Source organism: Lontra canadensis, unplaced genomic scaffold (genome assembly GCF_010015895.1).
Source record: "Lontra canadensis isolate GAN:19392208 unplaced genomic scaffold, GSC_riverotter_1.0 scaffold45, whole genome shotgun sequence".
NCBI classification, from domain to species: domain Eukaryota; kingdom Metazoa; phylum Chordata; class Mammalia; order Carnivora; family Mustelidae; genus Lontra; species Lontra canadensis.
The window spans coordinates 8,544,828-8,566,662 of NW_022631039.1; positions in this window are offsets into that span (position 1 = coordinate 8,544,828).

A 21,835-nucleotide genomic window follows, 5' to 3' on the forward strand; every position below is an offset into this window, starting at 1 on the left:
ATCCCATAGGGCCTGATCTCCAGGAGTCTTGTTGGCACCACTGTGAACTTGTTAAATAACATTTTCTTGGTTTGTGGAGTAATAGCCCTGTATTACTTGTATTTGAAAATATCGACTCATCCTTATCCTCTCTTAAGCCCCTAAAACCTCAGTTCAGGGCTGTTAGAATTTAGCCCTTGCCTTGCAAACCAAGATCATAAGCTGGGGCCATATTTTCTCAAAATTTGGCAAAATAAAATCAAATAGAATTCAGGCCCACAAATCCAATATCATCCTTTTTTCCAGCTAGCCCTCCCTCTCCTCCATCCCCACCTCCCTTTCCATAAAACCACCCATCAGAGGTAAGGCAGCCAAATGTGGTGACCCTTTGCTCTCCTCGACCTGGGCAAGTCTTGGCAGATAGTGTGAAGAGAGGAAGGGTGGGAGACCAGGAAGGAGCTAAGATGGGTATGGGATGGTAATGTGGACCCAGGGGGGGTATATGCTGAAGCATAGGGGTCTAACCAAATTCCAGGTCAACTCAGAGACAGAATGGGTTGGCCCATCTAGGAGAACTTTCCTTGGTTGGACATGGGACTCTTTTCTGACTTTGGCTTTTCCCTCAAAAAGTCCTCCCAAGGGTGCCTGGGTGGCTCAGTCAGTTAAGCGTCTGCGTTCAGCTCAGGTCATGATCCCAGGGTCCTGGGATGGAGTCTTGAGGCCAGGCTCCCTGCTCAGGTGGGGGTCTGCTTCTCCTTTCATCCCCCTCTCCTTGTTATCTGCACACTCTGTCTTTGTCTCTGTCTCTCTCGGGGGCGGGGGGGAGTCCTCCCAAGTTGACTAGATTGTAAGGTGAACCTATGACTTAATTTTATTTCATGATTCTTAATCTTTTCATCACCAATGACACCCTTTGTTCTGGACTGAATATTTGTCTCCCTCCATCCACATTCGTATGTTGAAATCCTAACCCCAAGTGTGATGGTAGTAGGTAGGGCCTTTGGGAGGTAATTAGGTCATGAGAGTGGGATTAGTGCTCTGGTAAGAAGAGACAGGAGAGAGCTTCCTTCTGGTCTCTGTTCCTACCATGTGAGGATAAAACTAAAGTCAGCAGTTTCAACTCAAAAGGGGGCTTTTAGTACACACCCGACCACATCCTTTTTAGTCTCTTTTTATAACGTTGCATTTATGACGTAACCTTTTCCCCATTTTTGTTTCAAATTTATTAAAATCTTCCTTTCTACTTTCACTATCCATTGGATATTGGATACCTTCAGTATCCACTTCTACTAAATATTTTAAATACTTCAGAGAGTTCACAGACCTCACTGTGGGAACCCAACTTCCTCATTTCCTGTGCCGCCTGGGTCAGTTCCTGTGTACTGTGTCAGTCCTGCCGTATTACCATTGCCTTCCGTCAGGGCTGACTTCATGGGTACTCAAACTGCACAGCCACACAGAGCCCCATGCTCAGAAGGGCCTATGCTGCGTTTAATGCTCTGCGTCCCCATTTTGAAATTTGTAATAATCTTTGAACAAGGGGCCCCATGTTTCCATGTTGCACTGGGCCCCCAGTCGTTATAATTGGTCCCACCTGACTGTGGGAGGTCTTGGGGTTGGTGGGAAGATATGGCCCTGAGTTACTCTGGCAGACTGCTCAAGACCCTGGTAGGAGGGAAGGAGACTTTCCTCTCTCACTGTCTATACCTCAGACCCACTTCATTTGCATTAAACAATAGAAACATGGACATGGATCCCCTCTTGCCTCTTTGGAAACCCCCTGCCGCAAATCCTGTGCCTGCCGCTCTCACTTTTGTTTCCTTGTGCTGTATTTCATTTCCCCCCCAACCAGGTGTGTTACAGTTGAGCAAATGACCAAGAGCCTCAGTGGGGATCCCCACTCACCTCCCACACCACTCTTCGCCCCCACCACGTGGGCACCCATGCACTTTCGCAGAATTCCTACCACTATAATTGAACTTTCTGGCTCCAAATGCACCAGGAGCTGAGAGTGGCAAATGGCAAAAGGGAAAGGAGATGGCAGGAGGAGGAATGGAGGAGAGGCAAGGGAGAAAAAGAAGGAAGAGAGAAGCAAAGGGGGAGGAGGTGAGGGTTAAGAAGTGCTTGGGATGAGACCTTGCTAATTCCATCTGCACAGCTGGTACCTGCTAACCCCTCCCCACCTAGGTGGGCAGACTGCATAATGATCCTGCCAGCCCACTCCTGAGACCACAGCAAAAACAAAACCAGGAACCCCTGAGCTGGGTTGTTAAGTTCAAACTCTCAGGTTTAAAAGCATCCCGGATGTGGCTGTAACCTTCCATCTTCTGCCTCTGCCTTTCTGGGATTACCCATGTTTTTCTCAGTGCGTGTGGCCCTTCTATCTGGGATGCTCTTCCCTCCCTCCTCTGCCTATCTGTGAACTATTTCATCCTTCAAGGCCCTCTTCAAACCACTAGTTCCTCTGGGAAGACTTCCTGTGCCTGGATTTTGTCACAGGGTCCTTTGTGGTGTTCTGTCTGGTACTTAGACATCATACGGCAGCTACTGGTGTATGAGACAGGTTCCCCACTTTAGCTGTGAGCGCTTCAAAGAACTCTAGCAGTGTGCCTGACCCAACTGGTGATCCATGTTTGCAGAATGAAGGAGGGAGAAAATGGGAAGGAGAAGGAGCAGAAAAGGAAGAAAATCTAACAACAAGCAAAGGAGGCAGGAGAGCAAAAATTAGAGAGGGGAAATTAGAAATTAGAAATTAGGGGGGAAAAAAAGCCTCCTTCAGAATTTATAAAGTGTATTTTATGTCTTCAGAACATTTACAGGTTATAGTTATCCACACAACTACTTTGCAATGCAAATAAGGTAGATATGATTAATTTAGTTACAGATGAAACAGGTGAAGCAAGTTATACGAGCTGTATAGTGAGTAGCTGATGGTAACAGTGTGACCTGAATCCAGGATGGTGTTTGTGGGGAGGGAAGTGGTGCTGGTACATCATCTATTTCTTTTCAGGGAAAAGGAGAAAAAAGATAAAGTAAAAGGAGAAGCTCTTCCCCCTGCACTGCCGCCACCAAAAACAAGAAAGGAAAAAAAAATATTTGAGAAGGGTGGGGTAGGTTTTATTTCTATGCTTTTCTCTTTAAGTCCACAGTCACATTTAGCCGTTCGACCATGTATCACTAGACGGTGGATTTGATGTTTGTTTGTTTTGAAGAGATGGAGGCTTAGGAGGTATAAGGGGGGAATGAAACAAATTGAGTTTGGGGGTTAAGAAAAATAGTGACATCTGATTCTCCTGTGCCGCCTGGGTCCATGGACTAGAGACAGCTTGGGATAGTACAGTCTGGAACCCAAAAGTTTCAGAAATGGGAAGGGGATGATGAGAGCATTATAGGTTTTGTGTGAGGTCTCTAGATTATACTGTATCCCCAAAGGGCAAAGGGATAGGGGAGGTTTGTTGATGAAGACAGTTCACACTTCAAACTTATTTTATTTTTTAAAAGGTTTTATTTTTAAGTAATCTCTTTACCAAACATGGGGCTCGAACTCACAACCCTGAGATCAAGAGTCCCACGGTCCACCAAATGAGCCAGCCAGGTGCCCCTTTAAACTTATTTTGTTTTTTAGGGGCGCCTGGGTGGCTCAGTGGGTTAAGCCGCTGCCTTCGGCTCAGGTCATGATCTCAGGGTCCTGGGATCGAGTCCCGCATCGGGCTCTCTGCTCAGCAGGGAGCCTGCTTCCCCCCGCCCTTCCTCTCTCTCTGCCTGCCTCTCTGCCTACTTGTGATCTCTCTGTCAAATAAATAAATAAAAATCTTTAAAAAAAAAAAAAAACTTATTTTGTTTTTTAAAATTATTATTTATTTGAGAGAGAGACATTGAGAGAGAGCATGAGAAGGGAGAAGGTCAGAGGGAGAAGCAGACTCCACATGGAGCTGGGAGCCCAATGCGGGATTTGATCCTGGGACTCCAGCACCATGACCCAAGCCAAAGGCAATCGCTCAACCAACTGAGCCACCCAGGCTCCCTAAACTTACTTTAAAAAACAAAAAAATACCTAAGCATTATAGAAAAATTAGGAAATATACATATGCAAAAAGAAGAAAATGATAGTTAGCCACAGTCTATCATTCAGAAATACTATTGGTGTTTGGAGTCCTTCAACTGTGTACACACATATATTCAACAACCCATTTAAAATAGCTACCTCTGGGATGCCTGGGTGGTTCAGTCAGTTAAGCATCTGCCTTGGGCTCAGGTCATGATCTCAGGGTCCTGGAATCAAGTCCTACATCGGGCTCCTTGCTCATCAGGGGGCCTGCTTCTCCTTCCTGCTCCCCCTGCTTATTCTCTCTCTCTCTCTCTCTTTCTGACAAATAAATAAAGCTTTAAAACAGCTACCTCATTTTCAATCATATAATTTATGTAATTTTAATAATTTTGTATTGTATACCTGGGTATTTAAATTGTTTTCAGTTTTCATTTTTAAACAACATGCACTGAAAATTCTTGTGCACATCCAGAATGATTTCCTGGGGATAACTTTCTAGAAGGAGCATTTTAAAGAATGGCATTTGGGGTGCGTGGGTGGTTCAGTTGGTTATGTGTCCGCCTTTCACTCAGGTCATGATCTTAGGGTCCTGAGCAGAGAGTCTGTTTCCCCCTTTCCCTTTGCCCCTCGCCCCTCTCTTGCATATGCCCGCTCTCTCTCTCTCTCTCTCTGTCTCTCTCAAATAAATAAATAAATCTTTAAAAAACATAAAAATAAAACGAAGGATGACAATCTACAGTGTAGAGTAGTAGCTAAACCATGGATTAAAAACACTTGTTTGTGGGGCACCTGTGTGGCTCAGTGGGTTAAGCCTCTGCCTTTGGCTCAGGTCATGATCTCAGGGTCCTGGGATCAAGTCCTGCATTAGGCTCTCTGCTCAGCAGGGAGCCTGCTTCCTCCTCTCTCTCTGCCTGCCTCTCTGCCTACTTGTGATCTCTTTGTCTCTCTGTCAAATAAATAAATAAGATCTTTAAAGAAAACAAAACACTATTTGCTATGCAATTTAGTTACATCATTTAGTTTCTCTGTGTCTCTGTACATCTGTAAAATGAGGGTGATAGCACACTGCTCCATAGAGCTGCTGAGAGGATTAAAAGAACTAATAACACACTTAGCCTAGAGTCTGAACATGATAAGAGCTCAGTAAATGTGAGCTATTATTATTGCCAGACAGTTCTTTCAAAAAGTTGCGCAAATTACAGAGCACTCTATGCTAGGATACACTGTCACTAGAATTAATGTTGGATATTATCATTCTTTTAAATTAGTAATTCTCAATCTTTTTTTTTTTTTAAGATTATTTATTTATTTATTTGACAGAGAGAGATCACAAGCAGGCAGAGAGGCAGGCAGAGAGAGAGGAGGAAGCAGGCTCCCGGCTAAGCAGAGAGCCCGATGCAGGGCTCAATCCCAGGACCCTGAGATCATGACCTGAGCCAAAGGCAGCAGCTTAACCCACTGAGCCATCCAGGCGCCCCAGTAATTCTCAATCTTGACTGTACATTGGAATCATGTGGAAAACCTTAAAAATGGTCCCACTCCCAAAGATTCTGATTTAATTGGTCTGGGATGTGATCTTGGGCATTGAAATTTTTCAGGCTTCCCGGATGATTCTGATGGTCAGATAGGTGAATTATCACTGTTTTATTTCCTCTTTGATGGGAAAAAAAAAAAAGTATCAATGGTGCTAGCAGCTGCGGGGAGGGGGAATGAGGAGTAACTGCTTAATGGGTACTAGGTTTCCTTTTGGGGTGATGAAAATTTTTGGAACCAGAGAGATGTGGTAGTTCTGTAACATTGTGAATGTACTAAATGCCACAGAATCGCTTACTTTAAAATGATTAATTTTGGTGTTACGTGAATTTCATCCCAATAAGGAAATTAACAGAGAAATACTGTCTTTTAATTTCTTTATTTACAATTATAGTTGAGAATTTAATTATACATTTAGTAACCATTAGGATCATTTTTCTTTTATTCTTTTTCTTAGGCCTGTCTATTGCCTACTCTTCTGCTAAGATGTTCATTGTACTGTTTGTAGGAGCTCTTAGAATGTTAACCTTTGTCTGACACAGGTTTTAAATATTTCTCCAGTTTGCTTTTTATCTTTTAATTTATTCATGTGTTTTTTGATGTATATAAGTTAAATTCTTTTCTTGTAATTAAGCTGTTGGGTTTTTTATGATTTTGTCCTTTGGTGTCAGGCTTATAAAGCACACCCCCCCACACACACACACACATGCTAGAAAAAGAGCAAACTAAACCTAAAAAGAGCAGAAGAAAGGAAATAATAAAGATTAGAGTAGAGATAACCAAAGTAGAGAATACAAAAATAATATAGAGAGGGGCACCTGGGTGGTTCAGTGGGTGGGCCTCTGCCTTCGGCTCAGGTCATGATCTCAGGGTCCTGGGATCGAGCCCCACATCGGGCTCTCTGCTCAGCAGGGAGCCTGCTTCCCCCTCTCTCTCTGCCTGCCTCTCTGCCTACTTGTGATCTCTCTCTCTCTCTGTCAAATAAATAAATAAATCTTAAAAAAATAATAGAGAAATCCATTAAGCCAAAAATTGGTTCCTTGAAAAGATCAACAAAATTGACAAATATTTAGCCAGACTATGAAAAAAAAGAAAGAAGGCTCAAATTAATAAAATCAGAAATGAAAGTGATAACATTACTACTGACCTTACAGGAAAAAAAAAATCAAAAGAATATTCTGAACAGTTGCATGCCAACAAATTAAATAATCTAGATGAAATGGACAAATTCCTAAAAACATACAATGTACCAAAATTGACTCAAGAGGAAATAAAAAAATCTGAATAGACCTGTAACAAGTTAGGCTATTGAATCAGTAATCAGAGTCATCCCCAAAAGGAAAAGTCCAAGACCAGATGGCTTTACTGATGTTATCAGTGAAAAGTTCTACAAAACATTTAAAGAACCAATTCTTCTCAAACTCTTTCAAAAAATTGGAAAGGAAGGAACACTTTCTAATTTATTCTCTTACTCCTTATACCAAGGTCAGAAAAATACATTGCAAGGAAGGAAAACTGCAGACTAATATGGACACAGATGCAAAAATCTTGAAGTATTAGTAAACTAAATATATTGAAAAGATTATGCACATGGCAAAGGGGGATTTATCCCAGGAATGCAAAGACAGTTCAACTTACAAAATTCAAGCGATGTAATATACCACAGTAATAGAGAGAAAGAAAAAAAAATCCCCACACAATCATCTCAAAAGATAAAAAAAAGCACTTGATAAAATCCAACATTCTTTCATGCTAAAACAGGAAAATGATGCCTGATTTTACCTATTCAGCATTGTATTAGAAGTTCTAGCCAGAGCAACTAAGCAAGAAAAACAAAACACATCTAAACTGGAAATGAAGAAGTAAAACTATATTTATTTGCAGATGACATGATTGTGTGTGTGCGCGTGTGTGTGTACGTAGAGAGAGAGAGAAAGAGAGAGAAATTCCGGAGAATCCACAAAAGCAATATTAGCACTAATAAACCAATTCAGCAAAGTTGCAGGATACAAAACACACAAAAACCATTTGTATTTATATTCATGAACAATTAGCAATCTAAGAATGACATTTAAGAAACAATTCCATTTAGAATGCATAAAAAGAATAAAATACTTAGAAATAAAGTTAACCAAAGAGGTGTGATACTTGTACCCTGAAAACTACAAAAAAACTGCTGAAAGAAATTAAGGAAGATCTAAATAAATGGAAATACATCCAAATTCATGGTCTGGAAGACTTAATATTGTCAGGATGACAGTATTATATCTGTCATACTACAAAGGGATTTACAGATTCAATGTAATCCTTATCAAAATCCCAAAGGCCTTTTTGCAGAAATGGAAATCACTTCTAAAATTCATAAATCAGGAGAATTGAAAACATAAAACTTATACACAAATGGTTGTAGCAGTACTACTGAAAAAGACCTGACATTTGCTTGTGGAAGTGGGCACTGGAAAAGTTGCAGCTTCAGAATTGTCAAGTGGCCAAAGAGGAAATCTAAAATGGGACAAAGCTGTAATGGGAGATCTGGGAGGGTGTGGCTTCTCACACATCCAGGGAGCTGAGGGAGCTGGAAAATGCTTAGATGAGTACACTGTGGGTTTCCTGTATTCCTATGTGACTGCGCTCAGCTGGGTACAGTTTTCTGCATTACCTGGTATCCCCCTTCAACATCTCTCACAAACCCTTAAAGCACTGATTTCCATAAGGTTCCAGAAGGTTAGTTTACAGCAAGTTCTGCTGCTGTGACACCACAGTGACTTCTCTGCCATTCAGCAGGTCATGACTTGAGTCCTCTCCAAAAAGTCTGGAACTCAGCCCTAAGAGTGGTAGCTGCCTTTGTATCTACTATTCTTGCTAATCATTGTCCTCTGGAATAATCCACTCGGACACTCTCAGATAGATACCCTTTTCCTACAGTGGGAATTTGTCATGCCAAAGTCCTCCCATTTTAGAGTCACAATATATCAATAAAACAACTACAATGAACACCAAATATGTTTTGTGAAAATTTAAAGTGAATGACAAAATGTAAAGTCTCTCACTATTGGCTTTTGGATATGGTGGGTTATTATCTAAAACAGTTGTGAAAAAAGTGAGACCTCCGCTGTGTAAGCCAGACTTCATGCAAAGGCCTGGGATTGGGGGAGGAGGGTTCTTGGCACCCCAGAATGGAATCTGCCTGCTTATAGGAGCTGTATTGGTTCCAAAGGACAGAAAGTGAGACTCAAGGATTCCAGAGGTTGAGAGGGGTGGGATGGGGGGTCTAGGACTTAGAAAGGTGGATTTTGAGAGACACGGGGCCTGGAAGAGTTTGTAATACAAGGCAGAGCATGCATATATGCCACATACCAATTTCCACACCCTTTCTTGGAAAGTTGCCAGAGTTAACCCCTTAACGTTAGGAAGGTCTATTGTTGTTTTATGCTTTTATTTTATTGTTTTATGCTATACATGGGTCCGTGGTTTATACTGGACATTTGACAGAAAAGTCTAGGCTGTCACAGATCCCTTCATGGGGTACAAGATTCTGACTGTGGGGTTGGTCTTTCTGGCTTGGGGGAGTACCACGTTTGCCTCTGCTTTTTCTCATCATTGACTCTTGTGTTCTCTCACTGTGCGACCTAAGGTTTGGCTTGATTAATGCTTTAATCTGGGTGAGGGGACTGGGGGAAGCTCTCAGTGTCCTTACCTGTGTCCCTATGGGACTCCAGGGGCAGTCACTGCAGGGTGGGACATCGTCCTTAGGACGAGGGTGAGTGGTTGGGTATTACGATCTATTAGGGAATCCAAAACACAAATCCCTAAGAGATTGTTCAAAGAAAATCCCTATGGAGGGGGAAAAAAAGGGCCATTTCCATGGTTCTCCACTCTCCTCACCCTTCAAAAGTGTTTCCTCTCTGTCCCAGTGTAAAAGAAAGAGATTGAAATCTATGGTGTCCAGTCCTGCTTTTTAGAAAAGAGGGAGGGGGAAAAAAGGCAGAGATTCAGAGGAAAAAAAAAAAAAATCCCTGTCTGGAAAGAGAGTGGGTAATTGGCTGTGTCTTTTGGAAACATGGGTATGGCAAGAAGCTAAGAATATCTCTGAGAGGGGTGCCTGGGTGGTTCAGTCGTTAAGCATCTGCTCAGGTCGTGATCCAGGGTCCTGGGATTGAGCCCTGCGTTGGCTCCCTGCTCAGCAGGGAGCCTGCTTCTCCCTCTCCCACTCGCCCTGCTTGTGTTCCTTCTCTTGCTGTGTCGTTCTCTGTCAGATAAGTAAATAAAATCTTAAGAAAAGAAAAGGATATCTCTGAGAACGCATTTCCCTGTGTGTCCATAAGTCAAAACTGAAGTTCTGGGGCTTAATGTAGTTACAGATGTTATTTCATTTGGACTGTTTAAACTCACGTTTTAAAACAGCTGAATAGGTTGTTGGTAGTTAAACAGTAGGGGCTTTCAAATGAACCAGAAATCCTATTTTCATTTCATTTCATTTCATTTTCAAATGAAAATAGGATTTCTGGTTCCATTTAAGTGGTTGATCTGGCAAGATTTTTTTTTTTTTAAAGTATGAAGGAATTTGGCAGGGAAGCCCCAATTCCTTAATAATCTGGTCTAGGGAAAGTGTTGATTTCATTTCCAGAGTAACCTTTCACTGTGAGAAAGAAAGAGCCAGACTCCTTTGGTGTAGCAGCCAAAACTTTCCACCTTTTAAAAAAGTTGAACTATCACATGCATGGAAATATATAAATCATAAGTGCTCAGCGAAATAAAAGATAACACACCTGTGTAATCATCACTCGGGTCAAGAAATAGACATTACCAGGATCCCCAGAAAATTCCTCTTATGCCTTTATCCCCATCACCACCACCCTCTCTTGTTTCCAAATATTAACACTATAGTTTATTTTTGCCTGATTTGACATTTTATAGAAATAGAAGTATATTATATGTACTCTTTTATGCGTGTCTTCTTTTTTTTTGACTATTTTAAATATTGCTTCTATAAATCTTCTTGTTCATGTCTCCCGGTGTGGGTATGCATGCCTTTCTGTTGGGTATACGCCAGCAAGCTAAATTTCTTTGTCCCAAGGTATACTATATGTTAAACTTTGATACTTACTGCCAAACAGTTTTCCAAAGTGGTTTTCCTGATTTATTCTCTTGCCAAAATAATAGGAGGCATTTAGTCACTTCACATCCTCATGAATGTTGGTATTGTCTGTCTCTTAGTTCTAGCCTTTTTGGAATATGTAGAGGTACTTCATTGTGGTTTTAATTTTCTTTCCTTTCTTACAAATTCCGTTGAGCATCTGTTCATTTGTTTACTCATTATTTGAATTTCCTCTACGGTGAAATTTTTAATTGGGTCATTTGTCTGTTTCTTATGAATTTGCAGGAATTCTTTTATAGATTTTGGATACAAGCCCCTTCAGCTCTGCGTCCTGCCTGCCTTTCACATGAATAATGTCTTTTGATGAAAATACCTTATTTTTTATTTCAAAATTTTGTCGTGATCGGAACATAGTATGAGATCTACCTGCTTAACAATTTTTAAAATACACAGCACAGGGGTGCCTGGGTGGCTCAGTGGGTTAAGCCTCTGCCTTCGGCTCAGGTCATAATCCCAGGGTCCTGGGATCGAGCCTGAGGGCTCTCTGCTCAGCAGGGAGCCTGCTTCCCTCTCTCTCTCTGCCTGCCTCTCTGCCTACTTGTGATCTCTGTCAAATAAATAAAATAAAATACACAACACAATATTAGAGGAACAACGTTGTACAGCAGATCTTTAGAACTTACTCATCTTGGTTAACTAAAACTTTATGCCCCCTGCTTAGTAACTCCCCGTTTCCGGTCTCCCTAGCTCCTGGCAAATGCCATTCCATTCTTCAGTTCCGTAAATTTGACTCTTTTAGATACTTCCTATTAGTAGAATCATTCAATATTTTTCTCCTGTGACTGGCTTCTCTCGCGTAGCATAATGGCTTCAGGGTTCATCCATGCTGTGTCATAGTGCAGAATTTCCTTCTTTTTTAGGCTAAATAATATTCCATTGTATATACATACCATATTTTCTTTATCTTTTCATCTGTCGGTGGATATTTCCACATCTTAACTATCGTGAATAGTGCTGCAATGATCATAGGAATGATATCTCTTCAAGATCTTGATTTCAATTCTTTTGGGTAAATACTCAGAGAAGTAGGATTGCTAGAGGCACCTGGATGTCAGTTGGTTAAATGGTCAACTCTTGATTTCAGCTCAGGTCACGATCTCAGGGTCCTGGGATGGAGTCCCTGTGGGGCTCCATGCTCAGCAGGGAGTCTGCTTAAGGATTCTTTCTCCCTCTGCCCCTCTCCCTGTTCATGCTCTCTCTCTCAAACTGATAAATAAATCTTAAAAAATTAAATATGTTGCTAGATCATATTGTAGTTCTATTTTTAATTTGGGGGGGACATCTACACCATATTCCACAGCAGGTACACCATTTTTCATTCTTGTCAACAGTGTTGCAAGTGTTCCAGTTTCCCACATCCTCAACAACACTTTGTTTTGTTGGGGGTTTTTTGTTTTGTTCTTAATAATAGTCATCCTGGGGCACCTGGGTGGCTCAGTCGGTTAAATGTCTGCCTTCAGCTCAGGTCGTGGTCCCAGGGTCCTGGGATCGAGCCCCGCATCGGGCTCTCTGCTCAGTGAGAAGCCTGCTTCTCCCTCTCCCACTCCCCCTGCTTGTGTTCCCTCTCTCGCTGTGTCTCTCTCTGTCAAATAAATAAAACCTTAAAAAAAATAGTCATCCTGACAAGTGTGAGGTCATATTGTGGTTTTGATTTTTCACTTTCCTGATGATAAGTGATGTTGAGCATCTTTTCATATACCTGTTGGCCATTTCTATGTCTTCTTTGGAGAAATGTCTGCTCGAGTCCTCAGCCCATTTTCTAACTGGGTGTTAGTTTCTTTGTTATCGAGTTGTTGGAGTTTCTTATGTATTTTGGAGCTTAAGTCCTTATCAATAATATGGTTTGCAAATACTTTCTCCCTCTCTATAGGTTGCCTTTTCACTCTGTTGATTGTTTGCTTTGCTATACAGAAGCTTTTTAGTTTGTATGTCTATTTGTGTTTTTGCCTGTGCTTTTGACGTCATATCCAAAAAAAAATTGCCCAGACCAATGTTAAAAGGCTATTTCCCTAAGTTTTCTTCTACTAGTTTCATGATTTAATGTCGTACATTTAAGTCTTAATCCATTTTGCATTAATTTTCTATATGGTATGGTGCCTCGGTGTTTTTTTCTTTTCTTTTCTTTTCTTTTTTTAAGATTTTATTTATTTGGGGTGCCTGGGTGGCTCAGTGGGTTAAGCCTCTGTCTTCAGCTCTAGTCATGATCCCAGGGTCCTGGGATCTAGCTCTGCATCGGGCTCTCTGGTCAGCGGGGAGCCTGCTTCCTGCCTCTCTGCCTGCCTCTCTGCCTACTTGTGCGCTCTCTCTCTCTCTCTTTGTCAAATAAATAAATAAAATCTTTTTTTAAAAGATTTTATTTATTTATTTCACAGAGATCACAAGTCAGACAGAGATCACAAGTAGGTAGAGAGGCAGGCGGGGTGGTGGGGGGGAAGCAGACTCCCCGCTGAGCAGAGAGCCCGATGCGGGACTCGATCCCAGGACCCTGGGATCATGACTAGAGCTGAAGACAGAGGCTTAACCCACTGAGCCACCCAGGCGCCCCAGTGTTTTTCTTTTCTAAATGGAAATAAGAATAGTATAGTACTTCATGGATTTTGTAAAGGAGTAAATGAAATAATACATGTAAAGCACAAAGAAGAGTGTCTGGCATTTTGTAAGTTATAAATGTTAGCTCTGTTCTGTTTTTCCTTTTTCCTTACTACCCTGTCCCCATAGCCCCCATGCTGCCCTGGGATTCCAGGCCCAAAGCCTTCTGGGATGTGTGGCACTTGCTGTCCTAATCTCCCCACTCCTCCACTCTTGACAGCATCCTGGGCTGCCTGACTGGCCACGGCCACACGCTGGGGGACTCCATGCTTTGGCAGTAGTGGAAGTACCTGGGAGATAGCATGTGCTAGGGGTGGCTCTGGGGCGAGAGGGCTGGCCATGAAGGAAAATGTGAACAAGGATGTTGAGAGACAAGGCTCCTACTATGTTTTTTGTAGAGAGGTGGGGCAGGATGCTAGGACTTTTACAAGGGCCAGTGAACAAAGGAGTCTGAGCTAGGAGAATGTAATTATCACTCTTGAGCTGCTTTTCCAGTTTAGGTAACCAGATGTTATGTAATGAGCTCAAATGACAGTGTTAAAAAAAGCCTTCAAATAATACGATTTCTGATAATACAAAAAGGTCCCCCTCACTTAGTTAATAAATAAAATCCCTATTTACTCTCTTTTAAGTAAAATTAATGTAAACAACATAAAATTCAAATTTTTGTCCCACACTCTCCCTCAATTTCTTTTTCTTTTTATCTTTCTTTCTTCCCCTTGTTGAGCAGCAGCTGGTTACCTCCCATTTAAAAAAGAAAAACAGGGGTGCCTGGGTGGCTCAGTGGGTTAAGCCTCTGCCTTCGGCTCAGGTCATGATCCCAGTGTCCTGGGATTGAGCCCTGCATTTGGGCCCAAATGCTCTCTGCTCAGCGGGGAGCCTGCTTCCTCTTCTCTCTCTGCCTGCCTCTCTGCCTACTTGTGATCTCTGTCTGTCAAATAAATAAATAAAATCTTTTAAAAAATAAAATAAAAAATAAATAAAAAAGAAAAACATCTAGCATCTCTAGAAGTTATATAGAATGTCTCAGTATAGTATGTCTCAAGAAGGCTGTACCTTGTACAAAGTTACTACCGATCTCGAAAATATCTGGGGAGGAGGAAGATAGAATAGAAAAGCTAGCCGTATGTTCAGTGATCATACTCTCTGTGAACTCAGTTGTAAAGCTACCAATAAGCTAATTGCAGCTCTGGCTTAGCATGTTTTTTGAAGAATGTCCATCTAAGCATATTATCTCTGATCTCAGATGGGAAGCTCAGATACATTCCTTTCTTCCTACAAAGTTTAGAAATTTGCCATACTGTCACTGTCAGTTACTAGACTAATTGGAGTTTCTCTTTTATTTTACACAGTTTATTGAAATGTAATTGACAAACCATAAGCACATACTTAAAGTGTGCAGTTTCGGGGCACCTAGGTGGCTCAGATGGTTGGGCATCTGCCTTTGGCTCGGGTCGTGATCTCTGGGTCCTGGGATGGAGTCCCAGCCAAGTGCTGGCTCTGCAGGGAGTCTGCTTCTCCCTCTCCCTCTGCCTCTCCCCCTGCTCATGCTTTCTTTCTGTCTCAAATGAATATATGAAATCTTTAAAAAAAAGTATGCCATCTTATAATATATATGTCCACCTGCAAAACAATCTTCACAAATCAGTTAATTAACATATCCACCCAGGAAGGTTTCCTCGTAGCCCTTCCTAATCCTTCCCACTCCTCCACTCCCACTCCCCCCTCAGGCAACCACACATTTTCTTTCTGTCTTTTCAGCTTACTTTGCATTAGCTAGAACTACACAAATGTAACCATACAATATGTACTCTTTTTTTCTGTGTGGCTTCTTTTGATCAACATAATAATTTTGATGTTCGTCCACATTTCCGCACGTGGCAATAGTTCATTCCCTATTTACTGCTGTGTAATATTCCATTGTATGGATATACCATTCCTATTCATTCATCTGTCAATAGACATTTGGATTGTTTTCAGTTTAGCTCTTACAAGTAAAGCAGCTACAAATATTTGTACACAAGTCTTTGTATTGATATATGATTCATTTCTCCTGAATAAATACCTTAAAGTGGAATGGCTAGATCATATGTAGGTATATGCTTAATTTTTTAAGAAACTGCTAAAACATTCTCCAAATTAGTTATACCATTTTATATGCCACCTTCACCAGTTAGGACTTCTAGTTGCTCTTTAATCCTTGCCAACACTTGGAAGAGTTGAATATCTATCTATCTATCTATCTATCTATCTATCTATTTATTTGAGAGAGATCAGAGGGAGAGAAGCAGAAGGAGGGGGAAAGAGAAAATCTTTTTTAAGATTTTATTTATTTTTTAAGATTTTATTTATTTATTTGACAGATTTTTTTTTTTAAGATTTTATTTATTTATTTGACAGAAATCACAAATAGGCAGAGAAGCAGGCAGAGAGTGAGGGAGAAGCAAGCTCCCCGCTGAGCAGAGAGCCTGATGCGGGACTCGATCCCAGGACTCCGGGATCATGACCTGAGCTGAAGGCAGAGGCTTTAACCCACTGAGCCACCCAGGCACCCCAAGAGAGAGAATCTTAAGCAGAATCCATGCGCAGAGCAGAGCCCAATTTGAGGCTTGATCTCACGACCCTGAGATCATGACCTGAGCTGAAATCAAGAATCAGATACTTTTAAATTTTTATTTATTTATTTATTTGACAGAGAGAGAGAGATCACAAGTAGGCAGAGCAGCAGGCAGAGAAAGAGGGGGAAGCAAGCTCCCTGCTGAGCAAAGAGCGGGATGCAGGACTCGATCCCAGGACCTTAAATCATGACCTGAGCTGAAGGCGGAGGCTTAACCCACTGAGCCACCCAGGTGCCCCAAAACCTCTTTCTTTTTTTAAAGACTTTATTTATTTATTTGACAAGAGAGCGAGCACAAGCAGGGGAAGAAGCAGACTCCCCACTGAGCAGGGAGCCCGATGCAGGACTCGATCTCAGGACCCTGGGATCATGACCTGAGCCAAAGTCTGACACCTAAGGGGCTGAGCCACCCAGGCACTCCCCACTCAAGCATTTTTTATGATGGTGGCTTTAAACATCCTAGTCAGATAATTCCAACATTTCAGTACTCTTGATGTTGGCACCTGGCGATGCTCTTTTCTCATTCCAGTTGTGATTATCCTGGCTGTTGGTGTGATGAATGATTTTCTGTCATTTACTGGACATTCTGGGTATTATGTTGTGAGACTCTGGGTCTTATTTTACCTTTGTTCTTTTTAGCAGGCAGTCACCTTGTTTAGGTGTGGTGTGTAGACCTAGGTGGGTGTATATTCTTGCCTTGGGGGCCCTCCTGATGCCAGCCTTGACCATGGAGCACCAACTCTCCCTGTCTCATTGCCACTGGGTGAAGGTGGAAGTTCAGCTCCACACCTTGCCCTACTGACACCAGGGGCAACTACCATTTCTTCACTTCACCTTGTCTGCCATGTTGCTTCCAGGTGGGAGTGGAAGCTCAGATCCCTCCTGGAGTCAATTTTATCTTCATCCATGCATATGTTACGTTGAATTCTTTACATACTACAAAGGACCAAGTAGATATCTTCCAAACGGAAATATTCTTTGGAAACACCCAGTAGATGGAACAAGTAGAATGGATACCCTTTAGAGCAAATTAGTAAGCTAAAAGATTATTCTAGAATTCATGTTCTCTCCCTCAACTCTGTAGTGTTGTTCAGAATTCTCTTTACCCTGTAATAATTTTTTTTAAAGATTTTATTTATTCATTTGACAGAGATCACAAGTAGGCAGAGAGGCAGGCAGAGGGAGAGGAGGAAGCAGGCTCCCTGCGGAGCAGAGAGCCCGATGTGGGGCTCGATCCCAGGACCCTGGGACCATGATCTCAGCCGAAGGCAGAGGCTTTAACCCACTGAGCTACCCAGGCGCCCCTACTCTGTTATAATTAGTAATTCTTTACATTAACTTTGCCTGTTCAGATTAAATCCTGTGTGTTTCTTTCTCCTCACTGGATTCTAACTGATACACTAGTAACTCCTGATGACTCAATTTTTGACTTTCCTCTTTTTTGCATAATAAGAAGAACCCTTATCTAAAAAAGAAAAAAATTTTTTTAAAAAGTACACCTGGGTGGCTCAGACGGTTAAGCGTCTGCCTTCGGCTCAGGTTGTGGTCCCAGGGTCCTGGGATCAAGTCCCACATGGGGCTCCCTGCTCAGCAGAGTCTGTTTCTCCCTCTCCCTCTGCCTCTCCCCCTGCTTATGCTCTTTCTCTCTCTCAAATGAATAAATAAAATATCTAAAAAAAAAAAAAAGAAGAAAATTTAAAAATAAAAAGAACCCTGCAATTTCAATGGCTTGATAGAAAACTATTTTGAGCTCATCTGAAGTCTAGTCAGTGTTTGGGAGCAACCTTCCATACTGCTATCCTTTAAGCAGTGACTCTAGAATCAAGGTCCCTTTCATCCTAAGCCCCCACTGTCCCTCAGAGCCTCCCAGGGTCCCTACTGGATCTTCTGCATCTGGTCCACTGATAGATTGAGAGAAAGAGAGAGAAATAGAAGATTATATGGGCTGGGGGTGTTTTTTTTTTTTAAGATTTTATTTATTTGAAACAGAGAGAGAGATCACAAGTATGCAGAGAGGCAGGCATAGAGAGAGAGAGGAGAAAGCAGGCTCCCCGCTGAGCAGAGAGCCCAATGCGGGCCTCGATCCCAGGAGCCTGAGATCATGACCTGAGCCGAAGGCAGTGGCTTAACCCACTGAGCCACCCAGGCGCCCTTATATGGGCTGTTTAATGCTCAGGCAGGGAAGTATTACACATCTTTGCTGCCCAAATTCCAGTGTCCACAATCCACTCAGGGAATTTAGAAAACAAAGTCTTCAGGAAGAGAAAATGGGGCGGTGAGCAACTAGCTAGGTCCCTACTTTTCCAATGTATTTATATTAATTTTAGACTTATTGGTGAACTGTTTCTATTTTTGTAATTATTTAAGTTTTTGCCTTGTTTCTCCCTCCTTTTCTTCCTTCTTATTTTTCACACCCACTTGTTTTTCACCCATAAATAATTATTGAGAACCTCTGCTGACCAGACACTGTTCCAGGCTCTAGGAAGGTAGCAGTGACCAAAATAAGAAATCAAGATTTGTTTTGTTGTGCGTGAACTCTAGTGGAAAGACCCAGAAACAAGTAACAAAATAAACACATACACATACAACTCTAGACAGTGGGAAGTTCTGTGACAGAAAACAGCATGAAAGTGCAAGATGGTAAAGAGGAGGAAGATGGTTAGATTAAAAGGTCAGAGAAGGTGCTTCTTGAACAGTTTCACTGGAGCCAAATCCAGAATGACAAGAAGGAGCCCCCTGTATGATTATTTTGGTGATCATCTCTGGCTCTGGCTCTGGCTCATTCAAAAAAGAGTTGCCTCTTTTGCAAGTAGGCCTGGGCAGCAGAACACACCTGGAGAAAAACGTCCCATCCTGCTGACAGTTCTCACTTGAAATGCTAGACCATACACCTCAGGGGGGACCCTAGGGAAGCACAGTAATCACTGTGGTTCCCGGATGGGTTGCATCAGTATCACCTGGGGGCTTGTTAGAAATGCAGCTTCTCAGGCCCAGCCCCAGACCCGCTGACTCAGAAACTCTGGGGAGGAGCCCGTCTTTGTCCTCCAGGTGCTGCTTATGTGCACGGAAGCCGGAGAGCCACTGCCCTAGTTCCACTGGGACACTCCTAGGTGTCTGCTTCCCCCGTGTCTCCTCTCTCCTGGAACCTTCCCCAGCCTCACCCTCAGCCGATGACCTAACATATTCTCTTGAACAAAACAAAGCAACTGGAGGCGAGGGTACAGACTCTCCCACAACCACATTTCCTTACCTCCTGGAGACTGTACTAGCATTCTCCATCTTCCCACCTGTTTTTGTAAAGTTACCTCCCTGCTCTTATCTATGACCGGTCCTTCCGCTTCTGCTCTGGTTCTCGTCCCCTCTTGCCTGTTCAAGGACATCATTCCACCAATTTCTTCTCCCTCCTGAATCACTTTCCCTCTCAGCAGTGTTATTTCCATGACGTTCCTGTGGCATACACCTGTCTCTTTTTACTTTATTTTCGTATGCCTGAGTATTTGAGTCAATTTCAGAATCGTGATCTTCCACTCCCAAATAGTTCAGTATAAATATTTTCAAAGGGGCGCCTGGGTGGCTCAGTCGGTTAAGCGTCTGCCTTCAGCTCAGGTCATGATTCCCTGCTTGGCAGAGAGCCTGCTTCTCCATCTCCATCTGCCTGCCACTCCCCTTGCTTGTGCTTGCTTGTGCTCCCTCTCTGTCAAATAAATAAAATATCTTAAAGAATATTTTAAAAACAGACTATTTTTTGGGGCGCCTGGGTGGCTCAGTGGGTTAAGCCTCTGCCTTCGGCTCAGGTCATGATCCCAGGGTCCTGGGATCGAGCCCCGCATCGGGCTCTCTGCTCTGCAGGGAGCCTGCTTCCTCCTCTCTCTCTCTCTCTGCCTGCCTCTCTGCCTGCTTGTGATCTCTGTCTGTCAAATAAATAAATAAAATCTTTAAAAAAATAAATTAATTAAATAAAATAAAAACAGACTATTTTTTATAATAACCAAAATAAGATTATTACAGTGGATAAAATGATAATAATTCATTAAATCTAATACGCAGTTCAAAATCAAATTTCTTCCATTGCTTTTCAGGAATCCATACAATTGTTTTTTTCAAAGTCAAGATCTATTCCAGAACCTGGTCATTTATCCCTTGATTTCTTTCTTTCTTCATTTTTTAAAAAAGTTTATTTATTTATAATCTCTATACCCAGCATGGGGCTTGAACTCACAACCCCAAGATCCAGAGTCACATGCTCCACCAACTGAGCCAGCCAGGCCGCCCAATACCTTGATTTCTTTAAACCCCAATCCCTTGATTTCTTTAAATCCAGGCTAGTCCTTCCTTTTCCTTATCCTTTTTAGTGGAAAAGTCAGGGCCAGTTGTCCTGTCCAATGTCCCACCTTCTGGATATTTCTGATTGCTTCCTGATGGTGACATTTAGTTAGTCCTCTATTCCTTGTGTTCCCTGTAAAAATAAATCAAGAGTTAAAGACTTGATAGATTTAACTAAGGCATTTGCAAAGGGATGTTGTAAATTCTTTTTGCAGTGCATTGGGGGATCTGCACAGTATCTGATTGCTTACCATCAATGACCATGACCATGAGTGACCACTGGATAAGGTTATATAAGCCTGATCTCTCCATGGCAGTTATGTTTTCCCCTTGGGAGCAGAAAGGAATCTAGTGGTATCATTTTGGCCTTGTACGAATTCCAGAAATCCCCATTAACCATTCTCCTAATGATTTTTAACACTGCTGATAATGACTGCCTGCAAACATGTTTCGAAAGGGTGATTTTCTTTCTTTTGGAAAATTTTTAGAGGGTGGGGATGGGCAGAGGGAGAAAGAGACTCTTAAGCAGGCTCCATGCCGCCCAGCGCAGAGCAAGACAAGGGCTTGATCTCACAGCCAGAGACCAAGACCTGAGCCAAAATCAAAAGTCAAATGCCTTGGGGCACCTGGGTGGCTCTGTGGGTTAAGCCTCTGCCTTCAGCTCAGGTCATGATCCCAGAGTCCTGGGCCTGAGCCTGCTTCCCTCTTTCTCTCTCTGCCTGCCTCTCTACCTACTTGTGATCTCTGTCTGTCAAATAAATAAATAAAATCTTAAAAAAAAAGTCAGACGCCTAACCAACTGAGCCACCCAAGTAACCTACAAAAGGGTGATTTCCTTTTTCTTTTCTTTTTTTTAAGATTTTATTTATTTATTTCACAGAGAGACAGTGAGAGAGGGTACACAAGCAGGGGGAATGGGAGAGGGAGAAGCAGGCTTCCCGCCAAGCAGAGAGCCTGATGCGGGGCTCGATCGTAGGGCACTGGGATCACGACCTGAGCCAAAGGTGGACACCCAATGACTGAGTCACCCAGGCACCCCCAAAAGGGTGATTTTCTAACTCCATTGTTCTTTCTATAGTTACAGCTGGACTTTTATAAGAAGTAATGTTTCCTCTCATTAACTGGAGCTAATAGGTTAGTTGAAAGATAGCGTCTCCTGGAAAGGCAAGAAAACATTCAGCTATTTCCCTTTAATGACCAATTTGCCAAGAAAAAGTGACTACCTTTTTTTAGTATCATTGTGGATATATAGATTTTTATCAATTTGGTGTGACTGAGCTAATTTTTTAATAAAATTATCACTTTCCCTAATTATTCCCTCTCATTCTTTTCTCTAATATTCAAATTTTCACAATTTCTGCCAAATTGATTCCTGTGTCCTTTCTGACATACCACCAACACTAGAAAGCATCCTTGATTTCTGGCACAAGATATCCCAGGCTCACTTTGTACTATTTTGCTCCAGATCTAGAATTTGTTGATTCTCCAAGAATTCATGGAATTAGAAGTGAATAGAGTGAAATTAGAAATGAATATCTGGTCGCTGTGAGTGGTCACGATTATTGGGGTAACATTGTTTCTAGGGCAC